Genomic DNA, 20019 nt, shown 5'->3' on the forward strand with positions numbered 1-20019 from the left:
TGTCAATGCGTGTGAATGTTTTAAAAATGTTGCTTCTGTGTAAAGCTTGCAATTATAATGTATATGTAAATGGTGGCAGCCATATTTCCTTTGTACATAAGCAGGCTGCTTTTCCTGCATAGCAGTGATGCACAGTGATGCTGTTTTATGGTTTCTCTCTCAGTACAAGTGTTCCGGCCACAGAAAAAAAATTTCAATGAACATACCCCCGGGACAGTCAGGGCTAGTACATTCCACAATAGATAGCCTCTGATCTGTCCCGGTTCTCACTTACCTTTTAGAAGAAATACTTAATTTTAAAATTTCTTCTCCAGCGCTGCCATCTCAGGTGTGGGCAGCTTGAAGCCAGCGTGATCCTCTTCTGCGTCCTCTTCCGTCCTCTTCGGTCCCACAATGCACTGCGCCGGCCCCGCCGTCACTTCCGGGTCTGCAGCGTCATCCCTGCACAGCTTCTGGGCATGCCCAGAAGCTGTTTAGCAAGGTATGACGGCACCTGCACCGGAACTGACGTCGGGGCCGGTGCAGGCGCATTGATTCCTGGGAGCGATGACGTTCAGCTCCCAGGAATCATTGCAAAGCGGAAGTGACGGCGCGGGCCGCGGCCGCTGAGGTAGGAAGTGGAAGAAAGGTAAGTATATTTTTTTGCAATTGCAAGGTAAGTAAAAAAAAAAAAATCGTAACTACCCATTTCTTTTTCAGGTGAGCTATAGCAAGCGGATGGCCCAAAATCGACTATGTCAATTTTGTGGCCGGAACTCCGCTTTAAGCTAGCCATACATAGTTTGTGGCCGGAACTCCGCTTTAAGCTAGCCATACATAGTTTGAATTTCGGCCGATTTCTGCTAAAGCAGCCAAAATTTAAGTCATGGCTGGTGGCTCTTTTGGAACTGTCTGGCGCAACAAACATCAATTTAAACATCATAAAGCAGAAATGGTATGCCAAAAAAATGTGACAAAAGAAAAAACTTAACAGTGATAGCAGCACTCACTATATATCCACATACATATAGTTAACCAATAGAAACAAAAATGTGTTACGCTATCAAAATTAAGGGTTAGTGCATAAATAATTAAAAAATGGCATCCAATCAAGTAACAAAACAATTTGGTGCTTCAATGGATAAATCTAACATAGACATGTGCACATAAATAAATGCATAAATATCCAGGAAAAGTTCCACTAATAGGAAGAAAAGGGCTCAGCGCAAACAGTCTATCAGTAAATGCATGAGTCCCTAGAATCCAATAATCCAATATGAATGTACTCCATTAGCCCTATTGGAGGAAATGCGTTGGGTGGAGCAACAGCGGTGACGTCATCGCCGGCCAGGGTACTGATCGTGTTTATCTGTGTTACATGCAATATTCTACCTGCCTTTTCTTCATCTGTGGACTGCCCTGGCCATTTCAAAAACCTCTTTTCTGAGTCCTGGATTATGCCATCCATCCATACCAGTGGGATATTTCCCAAAAGTGCAGCCAAACCTCCATCCTTGATTGGTCTGAGGAAGGAGCACTTCTGCCCATGCTCCAAAACGCGTTACCGCCCCTCCACGCCATCACGCTTGTGCAGTCCATCCGTGAGGCATGCGTTCCCCCAATGCCTCGGTTTGATCCAGACCCTCCTATTGGTCCTATCTGTAGTGTCATCTCCTGACTGACGGTCAGCTAGAGGATGGAATCACCACTGACCAGGAAGGGACCCCAGAGCCACGAGGATACATACCATCCCTCATGTAAGTTTATGTTGTTGTCATGTAATAAAGTTACATCAGCTACACTCAGCGGCACCTATTTTCTTTCTTTGCCTGAGTGGGACTTTGCTTCTGCCAGTAAGAGCTGCCCTCAGTGATTAGCGTGGTGCATCCATGCACCCCAGAAGACTGTCTATCGGTCTGGTTGCCCCTCTCCCATCAAGACTCTTGTATTGGGGACCTATCTCCCAGCAGAAGCACCCAACAAACTTTTCTCTCAAACCTCCATCCTTGAGGTCTTAACTGTTGGTAAGCGGCTTGTGAGTGGGGTGCTCACCCGTTTGTGGAGTGGTGTATATTCAGATTGGATTACTGGATTCTAGCGACTCATGCATTTACTAATAGAGTACTTTTCCTCCTGTGAGGAACTTTTCCTGGATATTAATCTGCACATGTCTGTTAGATTTATCCGTTTAGGCACCAAATTGTTTCATTACTTGATTGGATGGCATTTTTGAATTATTTTGCACTAGCCCTTTTATTTTGCTAGCACAACACGTTTTTGTTTATATCAATTTAAATATCCACTAAACCAGGTGGAAAAATATCAGATGAACAGATCTGATTGGATGCAGGTATTAAGGCAGCTGCAGGTGTCGTGGCTGCTTGAATACAATAGCCTGACAGAGGAGATTGCTCCACACATGCTGCGTGGATGAGGGAATTCATTGATTTTGCTAATTCGGTCCACAGGGTAGAACAAGAGAAACCTAACTATGTATGGTTAGCCTTAGTTTGCTTAGACTGCCAAAGGCTCTTTGTGGGGTTAGTTGACATCAATGATTAAATCTTACTGAAGATTATTAAAACCACCATTTTTGATCATTGGCTGGAATATCACTTTTGGATGGAGAACCCCCTTAATCTGAGCTACATAAGCATCTTGCACACCAGGAAAGCTACAGTCACTAAGCCTCATTTACACTTGCAGTTTAGGGGGGGCTTAAAATGCATGGCTGAGACATGTTTTTACCACCAACAGCTCCCTTTTAAGATTGAAGATGATGCTTTGCAGGGAAAAGTTTATATCCGCTGTCGCTGTCATTTTAAGCTGATAATGTGGAAGAATGAGGTGCGCAAACAAAAAATTAATCTCCAGCAGCAACCAAAACTTTAACCTTGATAAAGTAAACGTGTGATGTGCACAAAATGTGTGCGCTAGATGTGAACAATGTGTGTTGAACAAAAAGGGAAAACACAATGAACAAAAATACCAAATATATAAATATACACAGATATTATAAATGGTGCACAGTGTGAACAAAAACTTGCTATAGAAATATGAGCAGACCAAAACAAGTCCAAAATGAAAAAAAGGCTGAAATCTTCTTGATGGCGAATGAAGGTGAAAAAGAGGATGTGCAAACACCAAATCCCTCTTGGCACCCACGTGTAAAGAAAAGAGAGGTAATACCCTTACCAACTCAACATATTAAAACACTTGAGAAGATGACTCCAGCCAGTGTAATAGATATAAAGTCCTGACCTTTCACTCTTCCACCCGATATGTGGTATATCAAAACTCTTACCAAAGGCAAGTATTTCACAGGTCAGATGGTGAGTGATAATGTTCTCCAAATCATCCAGACTAGCAGGCAGTGCATTTTCTTGTAAATCTTGTTCTGACTCCTGTTGCTGTGTGGGGGTTGGTCTCTCTCCTATACCCCTCAAACTCAGTGACAGAAAGTGCCCAAAAAAGAATGGAACAGGCAATAGTGCATTACCTCTTAAACGACTTTATTAAAAAAGGTAGAACACTTACAGTTAAGTTGATTAAATAGGCGAATGCAAATTCAAACGTGGCCGCTCTGCAGCACGGACCACAGGTGGTGATGGCGCATGCTTCTCCCCCCGACACGTTTCCCCTGATGAGGCATCGACTGGGAATGGAGATCTTAAGCTGATAGCTTTCTTTAAGCTAAAGACAAGAGACCCTGCCATAGGGGCTCTTTTTTCTGGCACTTCTTGTTATGGGGTGACAAATCCCTACCTCCAAATTGTTCTACTGAATTGCCATCCTGTCACTTCTGGTAGAGACTACAAGCAGTCATGCTGACGCTCATTATGCAGGTATACAGTGGGGAAAAAATAATTATTTAATCCCCTATAGATTTTGCAAGTTTGCCCACTTACATAGAAATGAAGAGTCTATATTTTTTATTATAGGTGTATTTTAACCACTTGCCGACCGCCCCATGCAGATTTACTGCGATAGGGCAGCTCGGCTATCATAGGTGTACAATCTTGTCCCTGATGTCCTTTGACAGCTCTTAGGTCTTGCCCTTAGATGGTGGGTTTGAATGGAAGAGATTCTGTGGACAGGTCTCTGTACCACATGAGCACATACTGTACTTAGTCTGTGGGAGCCAGAATTATTGTTGGCTGGTGGGGGATGAAATACTTATTTTCTCACCGAACTGCAACTCAATTTATAAAATTTGTATCATGTGTTTTTTTCTGGATTTTTTATTGATATTCTGTCTCTATCATTTAAAATACACCTATAATAAAAATTATAGATCCTTCATTTCTTTGTAAGTGAGAAAATTTACAAAATATGCAGGAGATCAAATTATTTTACTCACTGTATGCCACCATTGTCACTGTCATGAAGCCAGTCAAAAGCAATGATGTGTAGCTGATGCTGGACTGAACGCATGTAGACAGAAAGTGGATGCAGGGGATCAGCACCACTAAGATGCAAAAAAGAATGAAAAAAAGTGAAAACAGTGCTTTATCAAACCTAATGCCACCCTGTTAGGGTTGATATCCAATTTCAAGCATAGTATAGCATAGTAAAATTCTTGCCTAGTTGTGTTTTCCGCCTCCACACTAGCAAGCCTTTATTGTAATGTCAAGGGAAATTTCAACATCAGCAGCATTTCTGGATTCTCTACCTTGGCATTTAAATTCTCCTGCTTTGCATGTAGTTAACAGTGCATTCTCTTACAGCCTTCATGACAAACAGCATTTGCATATTACACGCCTATATATGGCATTTTAATGCTGAGATGTACACAATAGAGCTTGTTAATGAAAGCCGAAGGAGGGCAAAATATTTGGGTTGTTTATAGCAACCAAATCTGGGCTGTCAGTCTGATGTGCCTGCATTTTTTCTTTTTCTTAGAGCTGCGAAAGTTAAAGGAAATGCTAATGGTTTTGCATAAATTGTATTTCTCTTTTTAGGGTCAGCACAAAAAAATTAAATTGCCCCTAAACAGGAGTGAAACTGATAGGAGCAATGACTGGTTACAACTCCACCCTGTCTCCAAAGTGCTGCAAGAGCAGCTTAAAGCCTGCGTCCAGGCTCTTCTGAACTGACCAGTGTCTGAGAATACAAATATACGTATATGTATATGAACAGACCAGAGGTCCAGTCTGGTGACTGATGGAAACAGTTAAGCAGAGAGGCTGAGACTGAGGCTGGATTTATACCACGTCCATTGCATTTAGCTTGTGTTGATGCACATGAAATGCACTTGAATTGACATGCATTGACAGCTGATTTTTTCATGAATTGCAATACATTTTTCAATCAGTCGCAGGAGGACAAAAACAGTCAAAACCCATTGTTTTTCTTTGCATAATGTGTTTTTCAACATGCTGTGATGGATTGTAAAGCACGGCATTGAATGAATGGCACTGCATCACAACGCAAGGAGTGCCACAGTGTGTGTTGTAATAATGTGCAGTAAAATGCGTAGCAGATAAGCCAGTCTTGAAGAGCTCCAAAAAGGATTGGTTAAAAAACAGTCAAAGTAGAAACCCCATAAATCATCTTTCTTCCCTGCTTTTCTTCACTATTTCTTCTGTTTTTTGCACAACTTAACATATTCTTAGCAGAGTATGACTAGAAAAACTGAAGACACTTGACTCCGCCAACCCTGCAAGAATATTCTTTGAAACGAAACGCATCAGGGCGGGGCCATAGTCGTGCCGTCATCACGCTGGCGAGGTCCGGCATTGTTGTTTGTATTGAATGCCTAAGCTACTTCTTCTCCTGGGAGTATATTATGCATATTTTAATAAAGCAATTTTAATGTACTACCCTATGGAGTTCCTTCTTCTCCTTCCTCTTGCTTGACATTGTTCCACATATTGTTGGATGATTGTTGAAGAGTTTAATTCAAACTGAAAAGAGACCGCTCCAGGTGAGATAGTGTCAGGTGCTGGTCGGATCCGTAATCCAAGTGCTATTTGATCGAGAAGAAAATGACCGCACTCCGAGATGAAAATCAAACAGGAGTATATTTATTCCACATCAAAAATAGGCATCAAAACTTCAATAGTTTACTTGGTAATGAGTAAGCGACATTTTTAGTCGTGAAACGTGTCTACCTGTTGTCCTATGTCTCACAGTTTGAAGTTTGATGCCTATTTTTGATGTGGAATAAATATACTCCTGTTTGATTTTCATCTCGGAGTGCGGCCATTTTCTTCTCGATCGAAGAGTTTAATTCATCATGCTGCAATAGTTTCTAAGCCACTAGGATGGATGATATTATTGCAAGCTCCATGCTGTGAGAGTTTCTGAGCCACCAGATGGGTTGATTTTTTTTTGCAGACTATGTCAGACCTCTGTAATGCGGGGTCTTAGGCTCTGGTAAGGGACCTGGACGGTGGAATTCCAGTGAATGGTGGTCAGTGAAGCTGAGAAATTATTTTTTATGAATGGATATACTTTTCTCACAAGTGGATATATTTATTACTTTTTTCACAAGTGGATTTATTTTTAACTGGACTTTATATGAGGACTTTTTTCATTTGACACAATTATGATTTGCGCGTTTTATGTGAACATAACAGCGCAACACATATATATATAAATATGTATTTGGTATGGATGGTCTGTGAGGACCAAATACAGCACTTGCTTCTGGTGTAAATTAATGGATAACAATACCCATTTAAATTAATGAAAATAAATAAACGGGAAATATATCTTATTTTGGTAACAATAAAAATATAAATATATATACGTGGATCATCAATTATGCAATAAATAATTAAAACAGTGTGATAAAGTGCATAAGTGACTGGTTTGTAGAATAATAAATAAATTAAATCATATTCAGCGATAAAATTAAATAAATGAACAGTCCAGAATAAAACGGTGATTTTGGTGCTCAAAAAGTCCTTAGTGAAAGTGAATCTTCAAAATTCAAGGTGCACGTGCTCAGGCTTGATATATCTCAGCAATTTCTGCACCCAAATGGATAATAAGTTGGGTCACTTACCAGATGCAGTGGGTTCTAGATGCCATATGGCACTAGGACCAAACGAGCTTTAGAAGCCTCTTGGGCTAGATGGATTCCCTCTAGGTGTAATCCTATGGGCTGGTAGCGGCTCCTTAGAGGGAGAAAGAATGCTCCAGATAGTATATATATATATATATATATATATATATATATATATATATATATATATATACTTTTTTAATGCAAACTCTAACAATAAACATTTCTTCTTTGCTCCTTTTGGTCTGTTCAATATACCACTGAAAGAGTTTTGCCATATCTGTTCGCGATAAGTTTAAAACAATACCTGTTAGGAATTTAGAATTTTCCTGTGTCATCTCAGTCTTCCCTTTTCCTATCTTGGACCACAAAACAATTAGTCCCTCTGTTGTGGAGATGAAGACAGAGGAGGGATTGTGTAGTTTATAAAAAGATAACTGGGTAGGGCTGACTCCATTTTTTTATTTCAGTCTAAAACCTGTGTTGTCAGCCAACAACAGGATATTAGGAGTCAAGTATATTTCTGGTAAAGCAACAATAATTAAAGTAGAAGTTCAGGCTAAAACTAAAATCTCTAAATCTACTTGCATCCACAATCCAAGACTAACCTATCTAGCCCTGTCAGGCAAAAATCATTATACATACCCAGTGCTGTATTTTGGCCTAGGCCAACAAGGCCCAGGCCTAGGGCGGCACTTTGCAGGGGGGCAGCAAAAAAGCCACCCCCCCTCTAACTGAGACTCTTTTGGCCACTGGTTGCTAGAGCCGCCTCTCTCACCCCCCTCTCTCTCTCTCTCTCTCACTCACCCCCTCTCTCTCTCTCTCACCCCTCCTCTCTCTCCCCTCTCTTTCTCTCTCATCCCCCTCTCTCTCTCTCTCTAATCCCTCTCTCCCTCAACCCCCCTCTCTCACCCCCTCACTCATCCCCCTCTCTCACCCCCCCTCTCTCACTCTCACCCCCCTCTCTCTCTCACCCCTTTCTCGCTCTCTCACCCCCCCTCTCTCATCTCTCATCTCTCTCTCTCTCTCATGCCTCCCTTTCTCTCATCCCCCCTCTATCACTCTTTCTATTTGATCCCCCTCTCTCTCACCCCCTCACCCCCCTCTCTTTTTTATCCACTCTCTCACCCCCTCTCTCTTTCATCCCCCCTCATTCTCCCTCTCCCTCCCTCACCCACCCCCCCCTCTCTTCCTCCCTCACCCACCCCCCCTCTATTCCTATTCCTCCCTCACCCACCCCCTCTCTTTCTCCCTCACCCATCCCCTCTCTCTCTCCCTCACCCACCACCCTCTTTCTCTCCCACCCCCCCCCCCGTGAGATCTCAGGGGTTGATGCTGGGACTTGTAGTCCTTCAATTCTAGAGAAGTCACATACGTCAAAAAAGGAGTGGGGCAAATTTACATGGGAGGGGGGGCATCCAATTTTAGTCTTGCCTAGGGCAGCACAAAACCAAAATACACCACTGTACATACCTTTTCTGAAGCTGCCCTGGTCCACTGTCAGCGGTGGCTTCTCTGTGTGGGAGTGTGCAGAAGAAGCACCTGACAATGGAAGCCCCATAGTAAGTCTGAGTGACGTCACTTTCCAGGAATTTCTTAGACATTTCCGGCTGTGTCCTGCACAGAGCTTCTGCCTCTGGAGACCAGACCAGATGGGCTTCAGAAAAGGTATGTACAGTATAGCAATTTCAAGTCTTAGGTTGAGGATGCAAGTAGATTTATAGATTTTAGTTTTAGGGTGAACTTCCACTTTAATTCTGTACTTGCAGGGTCTTTAAAGGGTATTTTTATTCTGTCGGGTCACCAGGAGAGAGGAGGAATTGTGTAGTTTAGAGAAAGACAACTTAGCAGGGCTGACACCATTTTTTTTTCTATTTCAGTCTACAACCTGTGTTATATGTGTGGATATTAGGAGCCAAACCCATTTTGATGAAGCAACGATTTTAATTAATTCTGTACTTGCAGGGTCTTTAATGGGTATTTTTTTTGCCTTGAAATACACTGTATGTCACTCCCTCCACATAACACCAAAAAACAAAACTAAGCCACGTGCAATTCTTACACAGGGTGAGAACAGGAGCTCAACGCATTACCATGATGCAGGCCCTAATTTAAGTTTTGGGAAAAAAAACGCCTATTTAAAGTAAAATGTAAGCTTCATTTACTGGGGTGTAGCAGAATTTCACTTTAAAAGTTTGATTGCATTATACAAAATACAGGAATGAAGTCTGAGAATAAATGCTGGCTATTACATTGCAATCTGAGCCTTCCCTAATCAGTTTTTTACTGCTTCATTCAGATTTCATTTTATTTTTTATTCCCTGCCCATCTGATTTACTACTGGTCTTTGCACAAACTTAGAAAAAATGAACCTGAAAATGGATAAGAAAACCCAGGAAAATAACTTATAAATGGACCCTGTTTTTTTTTTTTTTTAATCTATTTTCTACTGACCATGGTGTAAAAAGCCACCAAAATCAAAACTGCACCATGTCAAGGGCATCGCACATATAGATGTGAGGGGGCACATATGGTCTATAAGGTAGGATGCATTGTCTGGAATGAAGGTTCAAGCCAGTGTCTTAGGCCCCTTTCACACATACGGTCCGTTCACTTCATCAGTTCAGTCACGTCAAAATGTATCAGTTTTCCATCCGTTTTCCATCCATTTTTCATCCGTTTTTCATCCGTTTTCCATCCATTTTTCATCCGTTTTTCATCAGTTTTTCGTAAGTTGTCATCCGTTTTCCATCCATTTTTCATCCGTTTTTCGTCAGTTGTTATCTGTTTTTTATCCGTTGTCATCCGTTTTTCATCTGTTGTCATCCGTTTTTCATCCGTTTTCATCCGTTTTCATCTGTTTTTCATCCGTTGTCATCCGTTTTTCATCCGATCCGTTTTTTTGACGGATGAAAAATAGGGCATTCATCCGTTCAAAAGAAAACGGACATTGACGGAAGCGGATGAAAATGGATGTTAATGGATGATCATCTGTTGACATCCGTTTTTACATAGAGATACATTGATGTCCGTTTTTCATCCGTCAACGGATGGATGGAAAACGGACAAACGGACAGCATGTGTGAAAGGGGCCTAAAGCTGGATACACACTATACAACTTTTGTTGTTAGATTTACCTTTTTTATGTAGTGCAAGGGCCTGCCTGATTGCATACAAATTGAAAGTGTTTAGATTTGACCTCATATTATATGGTTTTGGTAAATCAAAGGCCCCTTTCACACATACGGTCCGTTCAGTTCATCAGTTCAGTCACGTCAAAATGTATCAGTTTTTCATCCGTTTTTTCATCCATTTTCCATCCATTTTTCTTCCGTTTTTCGTCAGTTGTCATCCATTTTTCGTCAGTTGTTATACGTTTTTCATCTGTTTTTCGTCAGTTGTCATCCGTTTTTCATCCATTGTCATCTGTTTTCATCCGTTGTCATCTGTTTTACATTTGTTGTCATCCGTTTTCATCAGTTGTTATCTGTTTTTCATCCGTTGTCATCCGTTTTTCATCTGTTGTCATCCGTTTTTCATCCGTTGTCATCCGTTTTCATCCGTTTTCATCTGTTTTTCATCCGTTGTCATCCGTTTTTCATCCGTTGTCATCCGTTTTTCATCCGATCCGTTTTTTTTGACGGATGAAAAATAGGGCATTCATCCGTTCAAAAAAACGGACATTAACGGAAGCGGATGAAAACGGATGTTAACGGATGATGATTCGTTGTCATCCGTTTTTACATAGAGATACATTAATGTCCGTTTTTTATCCGTCAACGGATGGATGAAAAACGGACAAACGGACAGCATGTGTGAAAGGGGCCTAAAGGAAAAAAATCTAAAGACAATTGTGTGTATGGCCCATAAGACTGAAAGTGGTTGTAAACCCTTACATATACCCAGTGAAATGACTGGCCTCATGTGATACACAGAAATGAAACAAATCCCCCTACATAAGTTGTACCTGTTTATCTACAGTATTGTCTTCTCTACATCCGTTCAAAGTCCAGCATTTATAAATCTTGTGTGATTTTACAGAAAGCAGGGGGTGGAGAGCTTAAGTTACTCTGCAGAGCTCAGTAAGGAGAGCTCTGGCAGCTGATTGCAATGAAGGGAAACACAGGAAACACAAAAACAGAGCTGAGGCTTTCAATCAGTGGCGGCCGGTGCATAGGGGGCGCCAGGGCGCCGCCCCCCCTGAAAAAAGGAAGAAAAAAAAAAAAGATAAAAAAAAAAAAAAAGATTGCAAAACGAGCAATAAAGTTTGAAAAAAAAAAAAATTGCGTTCGCCGCCGCCGCCAGCCGATGTGGAGGGGGTGGGGTTACCACCCAGAAGAGGCGCCGATTGGCTGCCTTCTGGGGGGCGTGGGGGGCGTAACCTGGGCGCAAGGCAGATTCCTTGGAAACCCCCACTTCGTGGATTCCTGGCTGTGATTGGTCCAGCCTCCAGCCTGGACCAATCACAGCATCCAGGACATCCAACGCTGACCCCGCTGACGTCACTCGCAGCAGTGGACCGGACCGCGGGCGATGGAGTCGGGTGGACACCGGACGGGAGTGACGGCGGCACCGGAGAGGAGACCAGACCACCGGAGGTCATCTGCTGGAAGAAGACATCACCACCGGTGAGTCCTCGTGGTCCTCCTGTCAGTCCTCCATGACCATCCATCCAGCTTTTCCACCGCCATCCCCCTCTGCTCTGCCTCATCCCATGACCATCCATCCATCCATCCAGCCTTTCCACCGCCATCCCCCTCTGCTCTGCCTCATCCCATGACCATCCATCCATCCATCCAGCCTTTCCACCGCCGTCCCCCTCTGCTCTGCCTCATCCCATGACCATCCATCCATCCATCCATCCAGCCTTTCCACCGCCGTCCCCCTCTGCTCTGCCTCATCCCATGACCATCCATCCAGCCTTTCCACCGCCATCCCCCTCTGCTCTGCCTCATCCCATGACCATCCATCCATCCATCCAGCCTTTCCACCGCCGTCCCCCTCTGCTCTGCCTCATCCCATGACCATCCATCCATCCAGCCTTTCCACCGCCATCCCCCTCTGCTCTGCCTCATCCCATGACCATCCATCCATCCAGCCTTTCCACCGCCGTCCCCCTCTGCTCTGCCTCATCCCATGACCATCCATCCATCCAGCCTTTCCACCGCCGTCCCCCTCTGCTCTGCCTCATCCCATGACCATCCATCCATCCAGCCTTTCCACCGCCATCCCCCTCTGCTCTGCCTCATCCCATGACCATCCATCCATCCAGCCTTTCCACCGCCATCCCCCTCTGCTCTGCCTCATCCCATGACCATCCATCCATCCATCCAGCCTTTCCACCGCCATCCCCCTCTGCTCTGCCTCATCCCATGACCATCCATCCATCCAGCCTTTCCACCGCCATCCCCCTCTGCTCTACCTCATCCCATGACCATCCATCCATCCATCCATCCAGCCTTTCCACCGCCGTCCCCCTCTGCTCTGCCTCATCCCATGACCATCCATCCATCCAGCCTTTCCCACCGCCATCCCCCTCTGCTCTGCCTCATCCCATGATCATCCAACCATCCAGCCTTTCCACCGCCACCCCCCTCTGCTCTGCCTCATCCCATGACCATCCATCCATCCAGCCTTTCCACCGCCATCCCCCTCTGCTCTGCCTCATCCCATGACCATCCATCCATCCAGCCTTTCCCACCGCCATCCCCCTCTGCTCTGCCTCATCCCATGACCATCCCTCCCACTGCCATCCCTCTCTGCCTCATGCCCTCATCCCTCCCACCGCCATCCCTTTGCCTGATCCCATCTCTCCCACCACCATCCCTCTGCCTGATCCCATCTCTCCCACCACCATCCCTCTGCCTGATCCCATCTCTCCCACCACCATCCCTCTGCCTGATCCCATCTCTCCCACTGCCATACCTCTGCAGGGGGCATGTACGCTGGTCACTGTATTGAAAGGGGGCATGCACGCTGGTCACTACATTGAAAGGGGGCATGTACGCTGGTCACTGTATTGAAAGGGGGCATGCACGCTGGTCACTACATTGAAAGGGGGCATGTACGCTGGTCACTACATTGAAAGGGGGCATGTACGCTGGTCACTACATTGAAGGGGGCATGTACGCTGGTCACTACATTGAAAGGGGGCATGTACGCTGGTCACTACATTGAAGGGGGCATGTACGCTGGTCACTACATTGAAGGGGGCATGTACGCTGGTCACTACATTGAAAGGGGGCATGTACGCTGGTCACTACATTGAAAGGGGGCATGCACGCTGGTCACTGCATTGAAAGGGGGCATGTACGCTGGTCACTACATTGAAAGGGGGCATGTATGCTGGTCACTACATTGAAAGGGGGCCTGTATACTGGTCACTACATTGAAAGGGGGCCTGTATACTGGTCACTACATTGAAAGGGGGCATGTACGCTGGTCACTACATTGAAAGGGGGCATGTACTGTGTGGTCTGTGCTAGGGGGTCTGTACTGTGGGGTTTGTACAAGGGGCCTGTACTGTGGGGTTTGTGCCACTCTGTCAGTGTATCCCATAATAGGGCCCCTGCTCCCTATTATGGGATATACTAGTACTGATGGAGCCCTTAATATGTGATATATTGGGAGAATTGGTTCACGCAAGCAAAATACAGGGGACAAAATGGGTGGGGTCTATAAGGGGTGTGGTTTCTGAGAAATGGGAGGGGCCAAAATAGAAGGGCGGGGTCTTGCGCCCCCCCATCTTAAAACTTCACCAGCCGCCACTGCTTTCAATTAGCTGGATATCCCTCCCCTGTCACCAATTTTCTCTTGGTGTCAGGAAAACTTGTCAGAAGTGATCCATACTGATAGCAGAGTAATACAGCAGCTGACAGAAATGACACTTAGTGCTCTTAATTGAGACAAGTACACACTATAGAGGGATATATTTTGTTCATATTTCATGTCTGAGGTTTACAACTATTTTAATATGTTTACTTTATAGTGTTGGGTCAAGAGTTGTAATAGGTAGGTATAGTAGGTAGTAAACTGCTTCAGGGGCAGAAACTGTGAATGGTACTATGTATGATAATGGTCGGCTCCTTGTTGTGAATAGATAACTGCTGTAAGAGTGTGTTTTACTGTTTTCAACCATCTGTTGGTTGCTTTGAGGATTTATATGTTTTTAAACCATACTTCAGTGTATTTTTTAAAAGCTGACTTCAGGGCAAGTAGCTTACAGATTTATTGGTTGAACTAGATGGACCATTCATCCTAACTAACTATGTAACTATGTAAGATGTAATATATAAATGGTTTTTTTTTTTACCTGCCAAAGGATTTGTATTTCTGTTTATCCAGTCTTGAGGTTTATACAGCTCTGTCACACAGCACTTCCCCATTTGGTAGGTGACCTAATTTTTCTCTGCTGCCGTTTTACTTTCACAAGTCTCCACCCCATCCCCACCCTTTGATTAAACAGTGAAAAGAGAACTAGCAGACTGCTCTCTCCTCCAGTCAGCATAATACCTGAATCCATAATGCATGTGCTGCTGAAGCGGATACCAAGCTAAATGCAGGTACCTACACTACACTGCTTGCATTTACAAAAAAAAAATACATTTATTGATGTGTCCAGCTTTATTCTGAATAGAACAGCTGCTCCCGAATAGGGGTAGGTTAAAGAAACATCCACTAAGACTGAGGTCAGCACCTGAGAGTCAGACAAAGAATGACTGGTGTCAAGCAGAGGTAGAGGATATCCCTGCAAGTGACAGTGATGAGGTTTAGTTAAAAGTGTCCTTAGGTTCCAGCTAAAGGCCAGCAAAAAAGAGTCCACTAGCCAAGCATTCGGTTCAGGAACAGAAAGCCGATGAGGGCGGTAGCAAAGCTTAGGGCAGGCTGAGCTCAATCACCAACCAGATATTAAAATACAGAACTGGAGCCAGTGGTGTATTTTGTTTTTGTGCTGCCCTAGGCAAGACTAAAATTGGGCGCCCTCCCCATGTAAATTTTCCCCACTCCTTTTTTAACGGATGTGTCTTCCTCCAAAATTGAAGGACTACAAGTCCCAGCATGAACCCCTGAGATCTCATAAGAGGGGGGGGGGGTGAGAGGGGGTGGAAGAGAGGGTCGGTGAGGGAGAGAGAGAGGGGGGGTGAGGGAGGGAGAGAGGGGGGATGAAAGAGAGAGAGAGAGGGATTGAGTGAGGGAGGGAGGGAGAGAGGGGGGATGAAAGAGAGAGAGAGAGAGGGATTGGGTGAGGGAGGGAGAGAGAGAGAGGGGTTGGGTGAGGGAGGGAAAGAGAGTGGGGGGATGAGAGAGTGGGGGGGATGAGAGAGTGGGGGGGGGTGAGAGAGACAGGGGGGAGTGAGAGGGGGGGACGAGCGAGCGGGAGAGAGGGGGGATGAGAGAGAGAGTGAGAGGGGGATGAGAGAGGGAGATGAGAGCGAGAGAGAGAGAGAGGGGGATGATAGAGAGAGAGGGGGTGAGAAAGAGAGAGGGAGGTGAGAGGGAGGGAGAGAGGAGGGGTTAGAGAGTGAGAAGGGGGGGTGAGTAAGAGAGAGAGGGGGTGAGAGAGGTGGTTCTAGCAACCAGTGGCCAATAGAGTCTCAGGTGGTGGGGGTGGCTTTTTTGCTGCCCCCCTGCAAAGTGCTGCCCTAGGCCTGGGCCTTGTTGGCCTAGGCCAAAATACAGCACTGACTGGAGCAGTACACCTAGAGCCAAACTGTACTCTAAAAGGGACAACCAGACTCAGGAGCCTGTTGACTTGTTCAGCATATGCATTTTGACACATATGATATGTCTGCACACGGAAAGATGAAGGGGAGATGTAGCAACAGAAGCAGTAGCTAAAAGTACCACAGATGCCTAGATGAAGATAAGCAGCCATCAACTGCCTGACCTGCAGCCAAATGCCCAATGGAGGGCACCAGCAAGCAACCAACTTGCGAGCTGAAGCAGAGCGACGGACAATAGGCAAGTCTTTATTTGTGTAATATTTTCCACTGTACAAAGGAAGGCAACAAATAGTAAATAAAACAGAGGACGTGAATACCCAGCACAAGGTCCAGTGTTTTTATTGCTGTAGAGAGCAAGCTGCCACAAGTGGCTTTGATAATCTGCTTTTCATCTCACCGGGCTTTGAAGAGCTTCAGCTGATGCATGTTGACATGCAAATGGACTGTATGTATCATGCTGCTCAAACATGCTTTCCCTAAAAAAAAAAAGGCACGGTTTCCTCAATCTGCCAGAAAAATGCTTCTCTTAAAGTGTCTCTTCAGATCTCAAGTTGAAATGCTTCATAAGCTACAGATGTTTTGGGGCCTGTTTGATGCCAAGCCAACCAATGACGTCATACACATTTGATACAGAAAAAGCCAAAACTTATAGCCCACATACTTTAAATAAAGAATGTAAAGGATTCTTGAGCATTATGCTCAATGTTAAGCATCTTTAAGGTACTTTAAGCCAAAGTAAGTTAGAGTCTGCATGATCTGCAGAGAAATAGATAACTAGAGTAATATTACTAATAAGAAGAGACATTAAACAAAAAAAGCACCCACAAAAGAAGAGCCTTTATACCCACCTGTTAATAAAGGTATGGGTGTCAGCGCAACTTAAATTAATATTAGTGCTTAAATTAAATTAATACATACTCAATCAATAAATATAAGGTGCTGTATTAGCGATAAAGTGCATATATGCCTAATTGCATTGGATATAAATAAATCAATAAATATATCAATCAATCAGCACATCCATTCCTTGACCATAATTAGTGCATGTGAAAAATAATTATTTATATACTCATATATAAATAAATAAATCAATAAATATCTTCAATAAAAATCTCCAATAAAAAGTCTATAAATAGTAAAGTGACAAATTCTCCTTGAAAGTGCTCTTGAGCTCATTGTGCTTCATTAAATCTTCTTTGCATCTGTGCCAAGTGATAACACACGGTGCTCCCCTCTTAGTCCCTCACTCACCAGACTTTTGAGGGTAGTAAGCCTATTACAGCCTCCAACGCAAGGTTTTATAGCTTGTATCCACTGCAGCAAGCACTCCAGCTCTTTCCTCAAGTAAATATGATATGTGGCTTAGGGAATCCTTATCAACGCTGCTCAGAAGGCTCCCCCCATAACAAAAGAAAAGATCTCCATCGTGAGGTACCTTCTAACACGTTTATTACATAAAATTCAATGTTACACTTACATAAAACGACCATCAAAAACGTCTTAGTATCTATTTCCTGGTGTTGGACGCCGCTTCCGCTTCCTGTGTTCCACACACCGGATGTGATGACAGACGTACGGGCAACGGCTTGACGCGTTTCGCTCCAGCCAATCAGAGCGTCCTCAAAATTTATTGATTGAGTATATATTAATTTAATTTAAGCACTAATATTAATTTAAGTTGTGCTGACACTCATACCTTTATTATCACTGAAGAAGTTACCCTTTCTTGTCTAGCTGCAACTCCTTTAGTTATTTAATTTATTTATCACCATAAGCGCAGTTACCCACATTGAATTTATACCCAACTGCCCCACTATTCATATCTCATCTTTGCTCAAGAGCATTAAGCTCTGTACACACACTTCATTGGAAGGAATCACTGCTGAGCGTCTCAGATTTGAAGAATCTTCAGGAAGCCAATGTTCTTGAACAGTGGTCTCCAAACTGTGGCTGAGGGGTAGATACCGCCCCTTGCTAGCCTCTATCTGGCCCTTGGAGCACTACTTCTCTCACCGATTCAAGGCACCCTCTTTCCCACTGACATCAATGATATGGCACCGTTCTTCTCACTGACACCAATGATGGGGCACTATTCTTCCCACTGACACCAATGATGGGGCATTTTTCCTCCCACTGACACCAATAATGGGATACCATTTCTCCCACTGACACCAATGGTGGGGCACTATTCCTCCCACTGAAACCAATGATGGGGCATTTTTCCTCCCACTGACACCAATAATGGGATACCATTTCTCCCGCCTACTTCAATGATGGGGCACCATTCCTCCCGCTTACTTCAATGATGGGGCACTCTTCCCCCTACTGACACGAGATGAAGGGGCACTATTTGTCTCACTAATACCAATGATGGGACATTGATTATTTCCACTGACACCGAGTATTTTCAACTCCCACTGGCCACAGTCTGGCCCTTCTGAAGTCTGAAGGACAGTAAAGGAGCCCTTTGTATAGAAAGATTGGAGATCCTTGCTCTTGGAACAAAGGGAATATCGGAGGAATATGTGGCAAGTAAGGCACAGCGAAAGAGATCTAATGGAAAAAAATGTGTTTTTGCAATTTTTTTTTATACAGAAATTACATGTGATTAAAATTGATTGAATACAGAAGAAGCAATAACTGTCAACTTTTGAAGTCCTTCTAAGAGATACTTTAGGTGGCAAAAGTGCTGCACAAACAACCATCCGTATGACTTCTTGACCATCAGAGTGTCGCAAATCATACTTCATGGTGAAGTTGGAAATTTCTACTCCTTCTGGTTGTTTATTTCTCAGGCCAAGCCTCATGTCTTTTAATGTCACATCTCCAGCTGCTCTGGGTTTCGTCATTTTATTTGTCATTGACCTGATGATTCATCTAGAACCATGGGATTCTAACAGAAATTCAATCAAAAATATTTAGAGCTATTTATTCCAACTTGCATATAACTGATTTAGGCTTTTTGACCATCATCAATGCAAGGTATGAAAAATATGAAATAATAATGCTGCACACCTACCATAATATTTATTTATTTAGTTTTAAAAAAAGTAAGGAAGGAATGAAAAGAAAATTGGTTCAGATTTTTTGTATGTGTCTAAAATGTGTAGATTTGCCCTCACTTACTACCTGCCCAGGGCAGGAAATTTCCCAAATAGGACATATACAGCAATAAAACAATACTTTAATAATAATAAGGGGTAAAATGTTTGTAATGTATGCTACTGAAACAGACTATGAGGTTATATCTCCCAAGTGCGGACACATACCACAAAGGTTCTACGTTTTTAACACTATCCAAAACCAAAAAAGATTTGGCTGCAATTTCATGTTAATATACAGGTATATTTACTGAATAATAAAGCTTAAAGTGGTTGTTAACCCCCCTGTACTGTTTGTACCTATAGGTAAGCCTATGATAAGGCTTACCTATAGGAACTGTAAATATCTCCTAAACTTGCACCGTTTAGGAGATATTTACATTGCATGAAGCCGATGATGTCATCGGCGCATGCGCTCTGAAGGAACAACTGCCGTGCCGTTTCTTCAGAGCCATGTGCTGTGACCGGCAGCTCCCTCGCACATGTGTGGGAGTGACGTCACACGGCTCAGATCAGTAGCACAACCAGAGTCCGCAGACCCAGAAGGAGGATGAGTGAAGATGGATATGGCCTCCACTTGGGATGACGCGGGCCTCGTTTGCAGGTAAGTGCCACATAATGTACTAGTGTGCCCTTTGAAGGAAACCTGTACTGAGAGAATTACAAAGAGCTATAGATAAACTATATGGTCAAATGTTTATGAACTGTACCACCTGACCAACACAAGCTTGTTGGTTATTGCAAAACCATGGGGATAAATATGGTGTTGCCCAACCTTTGCAGTTATAACAGCCTCTACTCTTCTGGGAAGTCTTTTGGAAGATTTTGGAATGTGTCTGTGGAAACCTGTGCCCATTCAGCCAAAAGAATATTTGTGGGGTTGGGTACTGATGATTCACAAAAGGCCCTGACTTTCAATCAGCATTCCAATTCACCCCAAAGGTGTTCAGTAGGATTGAGGTCAGGACTGATTGCAGGCCACTCAAGTCCCCATCAACAAACTAGTCAAGCATTGGGTTTGATTTTATAAAGGAATATAGGCTGTTCAATTTGCAAAGGAATTTTCCCCAGAGCTTAGTGAATGTGGTGACATTTCATTTTGCAAACAATATCCAATCATGTACACAGAAGATTAAAAAAAACAGCATTTTTGCCTTCACATGATTGAATGGTGAAGTCAGCAGAGGTTCACCTTGTTCACTCA

Source organism: Pelophylax lessonae (genome assembly GCF_965119305.1).
Source record: "Pelophylax lessonae genome assembly, chromosome: 11".
Classification (NCBI taxonomy): Eukaryota; Metazoa; Chordata; class Amphibia; order Anura; family Ranidae; genus Pelophylax; species Pelophylax lessonae.